The 15,722-nt window shown below is 42.2% G+C and overlaps 1 protein-coding gene across 2 annotated transcripts in view; it reads right to left on the bottom strand.

Annotated features, from left to right (window-relative positions):
• Window positions 1-15,722, bottom strand: part of LOC111863650 (LIM/homeobox protein Lhx3) — a 507,864-nt gene that overhangs the window by 362,851 nt on the left and 129,291 nt on the right. Inside the window, exon 1 of one of the 2 annotated variants that reach the window (XM_023850149.2) lies at window positions 9,200-9,268. The exons of the other annotated variant lie outside the window; for it this stretch is intronic. The gene's annotated coding sequence lies outside the window, so the exon portion shown is untranslated. Of the gene's footprint in view, window positions 1-9,199; window positions 9,269-15,722 lie in introns of those variants that run through there. 2 annotated transcript variants of the gene reach the window in all.

The following is a 15,722-nucleotide window of genomic DNA, read 5'->3' as shown; positions in this document are numbered from 1 at the left end:
TCGAAACAGCGAAACGGGCATTAAATTATGGATCCTATATTATCATTATCCTATTTTATTAAAATTCCCCCAGTGGTTCCTCAATCTATCAGCGAACTGTTATTATTGGCTGTTGCAGCTACTGCTATTGGTAGTAATAGTACTTCAAGTAGTACTAACAGTACTAGAACTAACATTACCAAAATCACTGAAAGTACCAGATGTATGCTATTGTTGCTACTGATACTACTACTACTACTACTACTATTACTACTACTACTGCTACCATCACTATTGTTATTACAATTTTTATGTGCGGACAGACAGAAGTAGAGACCACGTAGTTGCAAGATCTTGTTGCAAACGGGCCGACCGAAAACTATTTCTAAAATATTTGGAAGCCATGGTAAGGTAATGTTGGCCCTATGCTTAACTAAGACCTACACCATGAAGGCGTATGGGAGAGTGGATGTATAGATCCACATGTTCTTGACCTCGGCAATAATTGAAAGTGAATGGTCAGCTTCACGCCTCGGCCGCTTTATCCTCGGGAAAAATCCCCCGGTACCCATTCGGTGGACCCCAGAGCCGGCCTGGAAGACGCGGAGAAGAGAAACTTCTTCTCCCTACAGGGACTCGATCACTGACCCCTAGGTTTCCCAGCTCGAAGCCAGTCGCTATACCGACTGCGCTATCTCGGCTTCTGCTTGGAAGCTTAGCTGCTCTGTGTGGAGAAGGAATCAGGTACGTGGTGAGGAAAACTGAAAAAAGAAACAATATTAACTGCAGCAGTCCGAGAGAATGCCATCCATGTTGCTGACAATAACGATGCAGGAAGCTTCTTTGCACTACCAAAGAGGGGAATGCTGCGAAACAGCCTACTGCGGTGGAGTTCACCCTGTTCACCCCCAACCCGGCTGTCACCACAGCGAGCAGATATTAATAAAACCATCATCACAATCATACAAGGAAAAGCAATAAAAGTTCTTCCTTCTCAAGTGAGACGAAGAAGGTGTAGGGGGGGGGGTATGAGAGATTCATATAATACGTCTGGCCATCCATGGGGAATGAAGATTATATTGCCGTACGGATTTTTTGAAACGATTCATTAAGCTCGGGCACTTGGATTCCAAAAGCTCCGGCAGCTCCTGCCCCTTCCTGTCTTCCGCATCGGATGGGTGAGTGGTGCGTAAGGATGTTATATAGCAATATAGGGGAGCATTGTTCTGCTGCCTCCCGAGCGCGGCAAGGAAGAACGCCATACGCCACGTCGACTTTATCAGGGGAATGTCATTACTGCTACTATAACGACGGGCTACGGGCTGGACGACCGGGTTTCTATTCCCTGTCGGGGCAAGAGATTTTTCTCTTCTGCACAGCGTCCAGAGAGGCTCTGGCATCCACCGGGGGTAAAGCTGACCACTCACTTCCATCTAGTGCCGAGTAAAGAATGATGCAACTATACCTCCACTCCCCCATACGTCTTCATTGCAGGCTGCTTAATAAATTTAGCATACGAATAACCTAACATTCCTCTACTACCACTACCACTACTGCTACTACCACTACTACTACTACAGGTATAACTCGGGTGTAAAAGACAGCATGTGCATTTTACAGTCGCTTGCTATACATGTAAAATAGCTCCTACATTTTTCTCTGGGTTGAATATTTAGAAACGCCCAAAATAATTTTACGAAGTCTAAAAAAATGGATTACAATTAATTAAAATATTATGTACAGAATTCATTTAAAATGTGACAGAGAACTCAAAATATCATATGATGACGATTAAATGCATTAAAATGAATTAAAATCAAAATTGCTTGTTGATATTTGGAGTTACACCAAAATACCCGTATAGAGTTTGTAGACTGTTATTCGCCGACAGACAGAAGGACACAAGTAGATTAATATCACGTAAACTTCTAGAAGGCCGGTCACATTAGCCAAGCGGTCTAAGGCATGCACTGTCTTCGCTCGCTTGGAAACCGGGATCGTGAGTTCGAATCCCACTGAGGGCATGGATGTTTAGTTTGTGTGTGTGCGTTTTTCTGTGTTTGTGTATAGGTAGAGGCCTTGCGACGAGCTGATCACCCGCCCAAGGAATCCTACCGAATATGTAAGATCGAGAAAAAACAGAAGTGAACGGAGAAGTTCATGGAGGTAGGCCTAGGCCCACTGGGGCTGTAGTGCCAAAGAAAAAAAAAGGGGGGACGCAGAGTTTCGATGGTAGTCTTGGAGACGTTTCACTCTACTTTTCACATACACTACCTAGGCCTAAATGATAAATTAAAAGTCGTACTGGAAGTGTCACTTTCATCATCTTCTTCATCATCATAACCACCATCATAACCATCATTCAACAGCCAGAGTTCCGCGCCATTTGACTCATGTCGCAGCGAAGGAACCTGTCGGCCGAACGTAATCAAGAAACATAATGGAACCCTGTAACTTGTATTACTCATTGCGTTTGCCTATAAACGTTCCTGCGCAAGCGCACTCGCTTCCGCTCATTTAGAAACAATGGAGATGTGAGTTTGTATGCACTGGCGCAACGCCAAGTCATTAAATATACTTCAGTTCAGAAAAATTAACATGAATGTTATGTCATGTTTCAGGTCTGCTGATTCCATACAGCGCACTGTTTCTTGGGATCGGCTGCTCTCCTAGTTAAGAAAGTCTCAACATTTCATGAAACCCGAAAATTCATTGCCGTGATCACAAAAATCCTCCCGAAACAGACTAATACAAAATCCAAAAACCCATTCCATTTCTTCAACATCCATTTTAAAATTATCTTTCCACCTACGTCTATGTCTTCCTAGTAGTCTCGTTCCTTTTTTACCACCAAAATCTTACATGCAGTCCTTTTTCCCAGCAGTGCGTGCTACATGCCCTGTCCATTTCATTCACCTTGACTTGATCATTCTAATTATATTTGGCCAAGGCTACAAGTTATGAAGCTCCTCATTATGCAGTTTTATTTTTCCAGTTTACCATCACTTCATCCCTCTTCGGTCAAAATATTACCCTCGGCATCCTGTCTTCAAACCCCTCCAATCTATGTTCCTCCCTTAATGTCAGAGAGCAAGCAGGTCATTTGTAGCAATAACAACAAATCTACCACAACCACGTGTTCCAATCGCAATCCTAGAGCTTATGCTATTACAGCTGTATGATTATAATATGAGCGTTACACTGTCTTCGTTCTTGTGAGTGATTTAGAACGCTTTTGAACTGAGGAGCTCGTCTCTGCGAGGAAATTTCAGCCGTCTCGCGTCACGGCGTTATTGAGTTTGTGCTGCCCTTACCGTTTGGAATGGTTTTCTACAGTTTGGATGACCTTATATTATTATTGCATCCCTGGCACTGAGCTGTCGACATGACCCAGAACCGGTCCGACAATATGTACAAAATTATGCGAAACTGCATCCTCAGTTCCTTGATCATTTCTTCTCATAAAAGCATACTGTATCACCTAATAACCGATCACAGTGGCCGCGCGGTCTAAGGCATGTACTGTATCCTCCCGCTTGAACATTGGGGCAGTGGGTTCGAATCTCATTCGAAACATGGATGTCTTTGTGCGTTCATTCTGTTTGTGTTGTTCTGTGTGTAGGTAGAGGCCTTGCGACCGGCTGATCCCCCGTAAAATGAGACCTACCAACTGTGTATAGGATTAAGAAGCTGAAAAAAGCACCAAGGTCCAGCGAAGTGCTGTAGAGCTATAGACAGACAGACAGACACATAGATAGATGGGATCACCCAAACCGACTGACTTACAACCAGTATTATGATATAAGTTTCTTTATATTGACTGTTACTTGCGTATATTGTTTTTGTTTCCTTACTTTGATCGTACTAACTTCATAATTGGCCTTTGGGCTCTTGAGTAAGCATATAACTAGATAAAGAAATGAATTAGTATTATAAGTACCTGTGACCTTCGCTTTAATAACCTGTTTTTATCGGCCCTGTAGTGAGAAACACTGAAGAATTCAATACCTCTTGAACTTAGTTTTCACGTAACTAATGTCCTGTTCACTGCAACTTAGTCGCAAATGAAATCTGTAACAAAGTCGATATGTTCGATAATCATTTCCTTAAAATTAAATTTTTCATTACTGTAGCTAATTGTAGTTTACAATATTTTGTTACTTCGAGCTATGCTTGTCCTGTATCTACTGTACAGTATAATATCTTTACATGAATAAGTATCGCTATTTTTCCTGTATCTCTGCATTGCTTCATTCTGTATTTGTTGGTCTGTACCGATTGCGTAACTCGATCATCTGATTGCTGGGTTAGCACACAGTCCTTACAAAACAGTCATTTTGTTCCAGACGTCAGGGAGAGCCATACATATTTCCACATTCTTCTTTGCCCTTTGTCAGCTTACTGTTGCTACTAGCAGCGTTATTCTTTATTCAATTATCGTACATTTTAAAGATATACATATTTTATTAGCTGACTTCAGATGTTAATTGTGCACCTGCCCACGCTGGTTCCTCGCTCACGCGTTTTTCTTCCACCCTGAAGATGGAGGCGATACGTTCCTGGGCAACGTCGGTTAATACAATATCTACACGGCGCCACATCCCAGAAGACGGCATTCTTCAAAGTCACCGCTGTGTAGACCTCAAATCTTACAGATATTACTCTGATCGAAGATTTCATCCGTTACAGCATGCGCAATATGCCACTCTAGCTCGGAGGCTGTGACGTAGCAATTCTGTGGAACAATCATTTATAAACGAGCGGCTTGGGATTCATATATGAATTTTTATGGTGCAATCTAAATTTGATTTGCGTCGTCATGAAACTTTCTGTCCGCCAACGACATTTAAAACTCTTAGCCTTCACAGGAACATTTAAAATGTTCACATTATAAGTTATTTCTTTACAACTCATCATCTATTCTAATACTTTATTGTATTTTTCAAATTGAAATTCTGAAAAGGAATACATAGTTTCTGTGGCGAAATCCATATGGAAAGAAAGGGACGTTGGATAGTTCCTATGTTCTCTGTTTTGGCTGCCCTGCCTCGTCTTATGTTAACTTGGGGTTTATGACAAGTCACAATCAATTCGTGTTCGCGGAGTGGTATCGCCAGAATTCCTGGGCCCTTCTCACTCGGCCCGGCACTCGTGGTCTCAAAGACAAGTACGGATTAGCAGCAACGCTGTCGCGAAACAGGGATGAACCCTTTCAAGACCAAGTCAGAGTCAAAGTTAAGTTACGGCAGACGGTCATTCGGCCAGCCTATCTTGGAAGAAAGCACCCATCTTGGGCCCAATACCAGATTTGTATTACTGTACGACAGCTGCGGGTTTGTCGATGTGGGGCGCCCTCTCCAACGAGGACGAGTCTGTCGTTTATAACTGCTGCTGGTCCTCGCCAGCATAGTTATATTTACTGCCTATCAAACTCTAGCGGATATTTTGCTTCAACTTATATAAATGTTAAGAAACTCTGCATGTTTCCGTATACTTTTTTGTTTAATATATTTGTCATAATAAACAGCGACAATGTGCCCAAATCTGTTCTTAGGTTTTGGGCGCATAGCGTTTTTATGAGTTATAAACTAGATTTCAAACATTATTTAGATGAACATCAAGGTATAAGAGGTTAATTAATGAATCAGTATTGACAGCTGCACATGAAGCCACTAAAAGAAGCATTGCTTTCACTCTGCAAACAGGTGGTTCAGTTTATGCTGTGTCACTTGTGCTCGTAATTTTCATTAAGAATCCGGAAGCATACCAAAGCATACGTCATTCAAACACAGGCATGTGATATTCGAACTGAGATATGAACAATTTCTTAAGAGCAATCAGAATGCCAGCGAATTCCATCACATCATTTCGCACTGCAATAAATGTCTCTGCCCCCACCCTCTCCCACCCTCTCTTTTAAGCAGTTACATTTCCATTGGTCCCGTCAATACTGAGGGGAAACGCGGTAGCGAAGTTGGTTGAGGCACAATGCTACAAGCCGAAAGGTCGCGGGTTAGAGTTCCGATGAGGTGGATATTTTCCAATTTACCTAATCCTTCCAGCCGCAATATGGCCCTGGGGTCGACTCAGCCTCTAACAGAAATGAGTACCAGGAATATTCCTGGGGGTAAAGGGCGGCTGGCGCGTAAGACTGACTGTCTAGAGAAAATGTGGGAGCCTCGACGTCTGACAACCGTATGGGACGTCACAGCCTGTTACAGGGATAACTTTACCTTTTTTCTTACCTATCAATACTGGCTTGCAACAGCCTTCTCATGAATATATTGTAACATGTTGCGCAACGGAGAAACCCTCCCTACCCAGCAGCAACGTGGCAACTCAGGCCACAGGCGCGTGGCGGTAACGTAGCGCTCCCTCCCACCCCTCCGCGGTGACGTAACGCGCAACGCTACGTACCCGTAATCAACTTCCTACTGTGACGTGGCACGCAACAGGCACCACTGCGGATATATAAGGGAACTGCACAGCAGCTACGAGTGAGTTGTAAAGTAACAGTCGCCGAGTCGAGTTGTAATGTGACAGTCGCCGAGGGTGTTATCAATAGTTCTCCAGTGAGCAGACTACAGTTGGAGTATAGCAGCCGTCGCGGGAAGAAGATCCGGACGTGTGTGTGATTGTGTAATTGGGAGCGTGTGACACAGTGATACATAGCTCCCCTACTGTAAACGTGTAGACTACTGAACACAGAGTGAGCTGATTTGCGCATAGGGTTATAAAGTGTGAAACCCCGCAACAGTGGTAACAGATTAACGCGATTAGGGTTATAAAGTGTGAAACCCCGCAACTGTGTGATAATTAATTGTAGCCGTTTCTTGTAGATTGTTGAATAAACCAATTAACGATCTCTACGGCGTATTCAGTAACGAAACACGTTACAATATTTAAGAACATGAATTTCTCCCCACAAACAGAGGCCTTGCTTTTAGATCTGAGATCTGGGTTGCGCGTGAGAAATGAACAAAAATATGGCAGGGACTATCGTGGCAGTGCCTGTTGCTGCATTGTTGGAGAGTGACGCTCAGTAACTAAGGCCGTGCTACAGACCATGCAAACCATACGAGCATTATCTCAGTTAATGAACACATCCAAATGCACTGAGCATTCTGTGGAGTATGGCCAGGTTTTAAGACATGGAGAATACTTGTTACATAGTTGTAACCACCTTTTACAACGATTGTCGTAAGCCCCCCCCCACACTTAAAGCCCAGTGGTTACTATATGTACCACCTGCTTTATGCCCACAAAGTGCATTTTTGTGTTTCGTATGGTTCTCACAATAAACAGCGACTGTTTCCTTAAATAGCATTGACTGGTTGGGCTTTGTAGCGGAGACGTAACGTATTTCCTGTGAGGTACGGGCTGAATTTTTATATATTCTTCGAAGCAATTCAGATTTTAAAGGGTTATGTTAAGGNTCAATTTGCAATGATAGATACAACTGTGTATTGTATTGAAATGATGTCTCTTATCATATTAATTGTTGTGTAAGGTTGCGTTGAAAATACCGGAAGTGGGATCAGCAAGCACAGGGCTGCGTCCTGCAGCTGCTGTGAGACAGCGTGTATATATCTGTAATATTCTGGTCTTGCCTCCAGATGCCACTAAAATGGGACAGCAACAGATTCATAACTTTCAGTGAACTTCATATTTGTGATGATATATATATATATATATGTGTGTGTGTGTGTGTGTGTGTGTGTGTGATTGTGGAGTAATTTACTCCAGTAAACAAATTATGAAGCCAGTCGTGTGGGTGCTCATGCTATAGAACAGAGCACCTAACACACTGCAACAGCTCCGTGATTTGAGTCCGCAAGCGAACTATACCGACCGAGCGACCGCCACTTGTCGGCGAAGTTATTGTCAACTTTTGCCGATAGAGGGTGTCGCGTGGTCAGCGCAACGAATCCCCACGGCCGTAAATTTTCGGGTTTCTAGACCGGAGCAGCTATTTCCTTGAAATAGCTACTCAATAATCATCACGAGGCTGAGTGGACCACGTTCCAGACCCATTACTTCTCAGAGAATTTGGTAGCGCCGGGAATCGAACACGGGACCTCTTGATCTGTAGCCAGGAACTCTGACCACTAGGACTAGACCACAGAGGCGGTCGGAATACTTGCATATGCGCACATAAATATACGCTCAAATATGCCTTTTATGCAGGCCGAAAGATCAGGATGGTATTCAGAATTTCCTGCAATTGGTCTGTATCCTCAGTCAGAAGAATATAGTCCTTAAACTAACTAAATCGAGCTTAGCCCTTCTTGAGAAGTCGCCAGTTGCGCAGTCATTCAGAATTTAACATTTTACGGAACCTGAAATTTCATTACCGTGTTCACAGGAGTCCTCCACTGATACCCATCCTCAGCCAGACCAATTCAGTCCATAACACGTCATCCCATCTCTCTAAGTTTCATTTAATATTATCCTTCCACTTACGTCTAGGTGTTCCTTGTGGACAAAGTCCAAAACCCCAGTAATCTCGAGTGTCTTACACCATCATTAGAACCTTCATGAATCTGTTAGAGGCTGAAAGGATCTCGTATGCATCTAAAAATACTTTACTTTACTTATTTAATCCGTTCCTCTTATACCTTACGGTGTCGAGGTTGTCCTTTTTTTAATTTTGATCATTTCACAGACGGTAGGACCCCTTGACGAGTGATCAGCTCGTCTCAAGACCTCTACCTAAACACAGGACAACACAAACACAGAATAAACACATACACATACAAAACATCCATTCCTTGTATGGGATTCGAACTAACGATCCCGGCTTCCGAGCGAGCGAAGACAGTTCATGTCTTAGATCGCTCGGCTACCGTGACCGGCCATTTAAAAATAAATAAAATACATTTATTTGTAATGGAGGAGTGGTGTTTTCTGCGAGGTAGGAACTGATTATTAAAATTATTTCAGTGTTCAAGGTATTAAATGGAATGCCAAGGTTTACGCTCGCCCCCTCCCCCCCTCCCCCCCTAAACAATTACACCCAACTCCCTACTTCATACTGATTTCTTAAGTACATAAATTTTATGTTTATTAGAAATGTAAGCACGTTCTTTTTGGTGTAAGGAGGTGACTGGTCGGCGTGCGGATTTTGTGGTACTGTGGGTGAATAAGTGGCTCTTGTCTTGCAGATTTGCAGTACGTATTAAGTACCGGTATAGGAAGTTATTCTGTACATGTTTCTCACCTTCTGTATGAGCTGCCACGTAGGCTTTTATGACGTATCTTTTGTGTGGTTGAGCATCGGGGGACCACAGTCCCTAAGTATGCTTCTGACACATTACAATGAACAGGATGCAGAAAATAAACATCACAGTAATAAACCTAAAAGAAGATAACAAATTCAATAACTTTATAGACCTGGCCGGGATAGGGTAGTCCGTATAGCGAATGGCTATGGAATGGAAAAACGAGGGGTCGGAGTTCGAGTCCCGGTAAGATCAAATATTTTCCCGTCTCCTTGTTGTCCAGACCAGCTTTGGGGCCCATCCAGCCACCTATCCAATGGGTACCGGTTGTAAAGAGGCCGGGGCATGAAGCTCACTACCCATCTCCAACTAATGCAGGGGTCAAGAAAACGTGAATCCATACATACACTCCCACAAAAAAGGCTTCATGGCGTAGTGCTTAATTAGTTACGCACAGGGAGAAAATCACCTTTTTATAGAATTGCCTAACTCTAATTTTGAAACACACTGTAGATGTTCATGCATCTTGTGCGTACATCACTGCGCTGGTCATTCTGCAAAGAGATGACGGTCCATACTAAACAGTAATTGATATCGGGCCTTCCTTCCACAGGCATGTGAAATAGACTAGACTCCATCGGGACAAGAACTTGGCTTCCACCCCCCTCCCCCCTCCCCAGCTCCATCTACTTTCACTTCTCGTTGGCTGGACTCTCTTAAACGAATTCATGTCATAAAAAGAAAGAAAAAACAGGGAGGTTCCATTATTGTTTCTTTGTCATTTACTATCCATCCATCCATTCTTATGCTTCCCATCTCTCTCTGCATACTATCCTTTTTTGCCTTCCTTCTTTTCCGAATCCTTTGTTTTTTATTCTGGTTAGTTTCTGGATTCTGCCGCATAGCAATAAGGATGAAATATAAACTGCAGAAAATACACAGCAAAAATCACTGTACTGTGTGGGCCATGCAAGGATTCTACTGGTAAAGGGATGGCACAAGTGTACCAATGTTGGCGGGGGATATGTCAACAAAAAATATTTTTTCCAGATTCGAATATCGCATGTTTTCAGTTTTATATCCATTTGTGACCTATTTACTGACACTCACTCGTATCATTCAATAGAAAACAAATTTATATCTCATGCATACGAATAATGAAGCTTGGCTTGATACTGGAATGTTGAATTATCAAATATAAATCCCTCATTTGGTTCCTTTATTTTGTTTTTGTTCTTGCGTAATTCTGGAATGCAGCTTCGCTCAAGTATGTTCATACAAAATGTATCAGCTGATGAGGTTCTTGTCTTGATAAAGATTTTTTCTCTGGGGGAAAAACACACTTCATTCATGCCTTCCTTTGAAAGTAAATGTATCCCTCTAACAGGCCGCGGAGGCCCATAGTGTTGTGAGACGTCGAGGTTCCCACATTTTCTAGACAATCGGCTCACAGATAGCGGGAAGCTTGTCAGCCTTACGCTCCGGCCATCTTTACCCCCCCCAGGAAAGTTCCTGGTACTCATGTCTGTTAGAGGCTGATTCGAACCCAGGACCATAGTGCGGCTGGAGGGATTAGGTAAATTGAAAACAAACACAATGACCTCATCGGGACAGGAACCCGCGAACTTCTGGCTTGTAGCATAGTGCCTGAACCAACTACGCTATCGGATGCCCCCTTCCTTTGGAAGTGGCATTTATAATCTAAAGAAGCTGCAAAACGAAAACAATTTTAAGTGAAGTTCATAATGACAACAACAATAATAATATTATTTACATTATTGTTTTTATATTGTAATTGAATTTCCTTACGAAATCCTTGTTTTCACTTTACGGCACCAGAGGGCTCCGTGGGACACCATATGGGAAACAATGTTGCCCATTCTCGTGAACATATATCTTGGCAGGAAATAAAAGACATTTTCACAAGTCGTGATAAAATTGGGATTTATTTTCAAGATTAAGCACGGAATAGTCAGCAGACAGACAAGTCAACATGTCATCACGCCTTGTGGTATAATATAAATATAATATAAAATGAACCGGTGTACAATGAGCAGCATGGCGCCAATACACCCATACTGCTCCATATCAGAGACTTCTTCAACTTTCTTCTATTCTCAATAGCTATACCTCATCTCCAAAATGCAATTCCTTTTTGGGCTCCCAGCAACACCCTTCCGACTCCCTTCTCCTTGCCCTTCAACCGCTCGGACAGCTGAAAGATTTCCAATAAACGCGCCACCCAATTTCCGCGTTGCGAATATCCGCCACTATCCACCGGCGCTGCTGCTCATGGCGCAGCCTGGCTGTGCCTTGCTTCTACTGCAGAATACCGCTACTGGCGGAACATAGAAAGCTCCATTCGTAATCAACGAGCTAACTACTGCAGTGTTTCCCACAGAACGCTGTCGCACTCGAAACATATTTACGGAGCACCAAATTTATTAGGAGACGGGGTAGCGCAATCGGTATAGCGATTGGCTACGGGTTGGACGACTGAGGGGACGGAATTCAAGTCCTGATAGGGTTGAGAAGTCTCTCTTCTCCAAATCGTCCAGACCGGCTGTGAGGTCCACCCAACCTCCAACACAACGGGTACCGCGAGCACTTTCCCTGGGGGTAAAGCGGCAGGGGAGTGAAGATGACAACTCACCTCCAGCTGGTGCCGAGATCAAGAAAATGTTGATCTATATATCCACTCCCCCATACGCCTTCTTGGCGTAGTGTTTAATTCGCTGAGCACAGGAACAAGTTTACCTTTTTAACTAATTTACGTGTATTAATATTTCTTACATATGAAGCTAAAAAGCTACGTCACAAATAAGTAAAAATAATAAAAATTTAATGTTAAACAACATCAACATATTGTTTAAATGCAGATATTTATTTAAAAAATAAAAAATCATGTGTATGAAAAGAAAGAAAGTTTCAAAATTAATATGCCACATATTTGCAATTTTGAGCGCGAAGAGTTTCTTTTTTTTTCCACAAAGTGCATCAAGGTGATGTCTCCGTTTACGTAAAGAATGTACATTTAATTTCTCTGAGATAACAGTGTAACTATAAGGAACATGAAGGAAAAAACGATAGAAGCAGGCGGACGCAAACTTCTGCTAGATGGGCTCAAGCTTTGCTGGCATCAGTGGGCGTGACAGAGTTCCGAACTACCGAGGCATGTTCCAGCTTGGACTTGACTAACGTAAAGAATAGCGCATAGAAAAATCAAGAGAAAAAATTGAAGGTTATGGAGCGAATAAGGCCGAACAGCTTCATGCATTCAGTAAATATGAAGTCAATATGACCGTGAAAATATAATTTTTAATCAAAGAAAATATCTAGGTGCTGGTGCGTGTAATGGCAGCACGAAAAGGATTTGTTTTTCCTGGAGTATTAGCAACATTAAGTGTCTCGGAGATAACAGCGCACCAGAGACCCAGATGTCAGATCGCAGTAAGACACAATCATGTGGAGAGTTAACGACGCGACACTATCAGCAGAGATTAGCAATTTACAATGGTCAATAAAGTTACATATGCTATCAATGAATACGCGGGGGCGCGCGGTAGCATAGTTGGTTAAGGCACTATGCTACAAGCCGGGAGTTCGCGGTTTCGAGTCTCGATGAGTTGGATTTTTTTTTCCAATTGACCTAATCCTTCCAGCCGCACTATGGCCCTGGGATCGACTGAGCCTCTAACAGATATGAGTACCAGTTCTATCTTCCTGGCCGGCGCTTAAGGATGACAACCTTACCGCCATCTGTGATCGGGGTAGGTTACATCAACTAGCATCACAGATACCTAACCAAAAGACCATTTTAGGTCAATATTTCTTTAATCCTTTCTTCGCGATTTGAAAAACTCTCTCAAGAGTTCTTCAAGGATCTGTTCTGGGGCACATGTTTTCAATGTTTTTATTGATGGCTTACGTTATGCACCAGGTAACTACTTTCTGCTGATGATATCAAAATTTACTGTGCCATTAAATCTCCGGTAGATTGTCATGCATTACAGTCTGACACAGATTTTAAACGAAGTTGCTGCACTGCTGAGACCCGGCATCAGTAACGCTACAATTACTTGTATATCCTTGTTCAGGAAAACGAATATATTGATCAACCAGTATAAACCTTGTTAATTCTCCATAACCCGTGCAGACTCCATTAGAGACCTGGCAGTACTTCTAGATTTTAAACCTCATTTCCATAATCACGTCAACTATATATTTTCACGGTGCTGTTGCGTCCAGTTAGCTGCCTAATCTACTTCTTCTCTTTCCCTGGGTGACTGCTTTCTATTGCATTTCACTCTACACACAGCTGTACCTGAATGCAGCTCTATTGTTACTTATTATTTTTAATGCTAGTGGGGTGAGACTAAGTCCCTTGTACTGCGGCCACTTCTGGCCTATTGTACCAGCCCCAGATGATAGGTGAGGGTGATTGCGGAGCAATTGGTGGAATGAAGACTGGTAGGGAAACCGAAGTATTCGTAGATAAACCTGCCCCAGCGCCACTTTGTCCACCACAAATCCCACTTGAGCAGACCCGGGAGCGAACCCGGGCCGCCGCGGTGGGAAGCCAGCGACTAACCGCTTGAGCTATGGCACGGCCCTTCTTCTTTTCTTACTCATGGATCTGAGCCCTTCTTGTGGAGCCGCCTATTTTGCAGCTACTCAAGAATTTTCCAGCATCTTATGGAACCCGAAAGTTAAATACAACGTTCAAAAGAGCCCTCCACTGGTCCTTATCATGAGCCAGATTAATCCAATCCATAGCATCGCACCCTATCTCTCTAAGATATATTATCCATCCACCTACGCCTTGGTCTTTTCAGTGGTCTTTTTCTTCCTGGCTTTCCCACCAATATCATATATGCATTCCTCTTCTCCCGATTCGTGCTACATGCTCTGCCCACCGCATCCTCCTTGACTTGATCATTCTAATTATACTTGGAGAAGAGTACATGTTATGAAGCTCCTCATTATGTAGTTTTCTCCAACCTCCTGTCACTTCATCTCTCTTCGATCCAAATACTCTCAACACCCTCAGTCTATGTTCCTCCCTTAATATCAGAGACCAAGTTTCACACATCTGTTATTGGGAGCTTGATCGTGTTATGTTGATGGTAACAAAGTGGAAAGCTTCCTGCATAAATCTGCATCCATTTCTTTTATTCCTTTCTTCCCCATTGTCAATTGCATTTGCACTATGTCTCAAGGCTTCAAGATTTGCACGCCTTACGTTAAGACGAGGTAACTAGCTCGAGGCACTTTCTTTTTCATATTTTCCTTGGTTCTAAATTCCGTCTTTCTCTTCCTGGAAATGCCGGTTTTCGAGTCGCTTCTCCGTACATCAGAGGCTTTGTTTTGTTCAGTGTTTGCTCCTCAAGCAAACATCGTCTCTCTGCTAATGTTCTTTGCAGGACCCTTGACGCATTTAGAACCAGAAACGTATTTTAAAAGCATTTAAATGTACTTCTTTCTTCCTGTTGAAATATTAATTGTGCTCAGTATCAATGTATATGTATATATATTTTCCCGCAGCATAATTTCTGGCATGATTGTATCTATTGAATTTGTACTAATGCCTAAATGATACATTTATAACTGTTAGTTATTATCCGTCTCACATGCAACTTGCTTTTTAAAACTTTGAAAGTTTTCAACGTCAAAATCTATTCTGCATCACTGGTTCACGCAAATACAGATGATCTTGTTTTGCGTTTTGTATGTCTGTATGTATGTATTTGGTTTGTTTGTTCCTTTAACTCGTATTTATTTCATAATTCGCCTTTGGGCTGTTAAGTAAGCACGCACAGTAAGCAAACAAACACACAAAATACTCATTATTATTATTATTATTATTATTATTATTATTATTATTATTACTATTATTATGTAGAAGCGTAAGTCATGGTTCGAGAAGGATGTTCAGAGTTATTAGGTCAAAGGAAACAAGCCAAACTGCACTGGTTACAGGATCCAAGCGAAATAATTGGGGATAATCTGAACAATATAAGACGTGAAGCTAGCAGGCATTTCAGGAACAAAAAAAGGGAACATCTGAGAGACAGAATTATTGGGCTTGCAATGAACAGCAAGAACAAAAGCATTAGAGACCTTCATAGAGAAAGAAAGAAATTTAGGAGGGGTTACTAAGTGACTTAGCGGAGCATGAGAATAGTGATCTGCTTGCAGATTCCCACAACATTTTGAATACGTGGAGGAACTACTTCTCTCAACTATTGAAGGTACAAAGGGTCAGTAATTATAAGCAGATAGAAATAAGTACAGTTGAGCAGTTAGTTGAGGTTGAAATTGCTATTGTAAAGTTTAAAAGTTATAATCGCCGGGTAGTGATCAAATTCCTGTTGAAATGATTTAAGAAGATGAAATATTACGGTCTAATATCCATAAAATGATTAATTCTATACGGAATAAAGAAGAACTGTCTGATCAGTGGAAGGAGTCTATTAGTGCACCAGTTTAGAAGAAGGGCGATAAAACTGACTGCAGTAAATA

This window comes from Cryptotermes secundus, unplaced genomic scaffold (genome assembly GCF_002891405.2).
Source record: "Cryptotermes secundus unplaced genomic scaffold, Csec_1.0 scaffold234, whole genome shotgun sequence".
Lineage (NCBI taxonomy): Eukaryota > Metazoa > Arthropoda > Insecta > Blattodea > Kalotermitidae > Cryptotermes > Cryptotermes secundus.
Note: the sequence above shows the minus strand (reverse complement) of the source record. Positions and strands in the feature narration are given on the sequence as shown.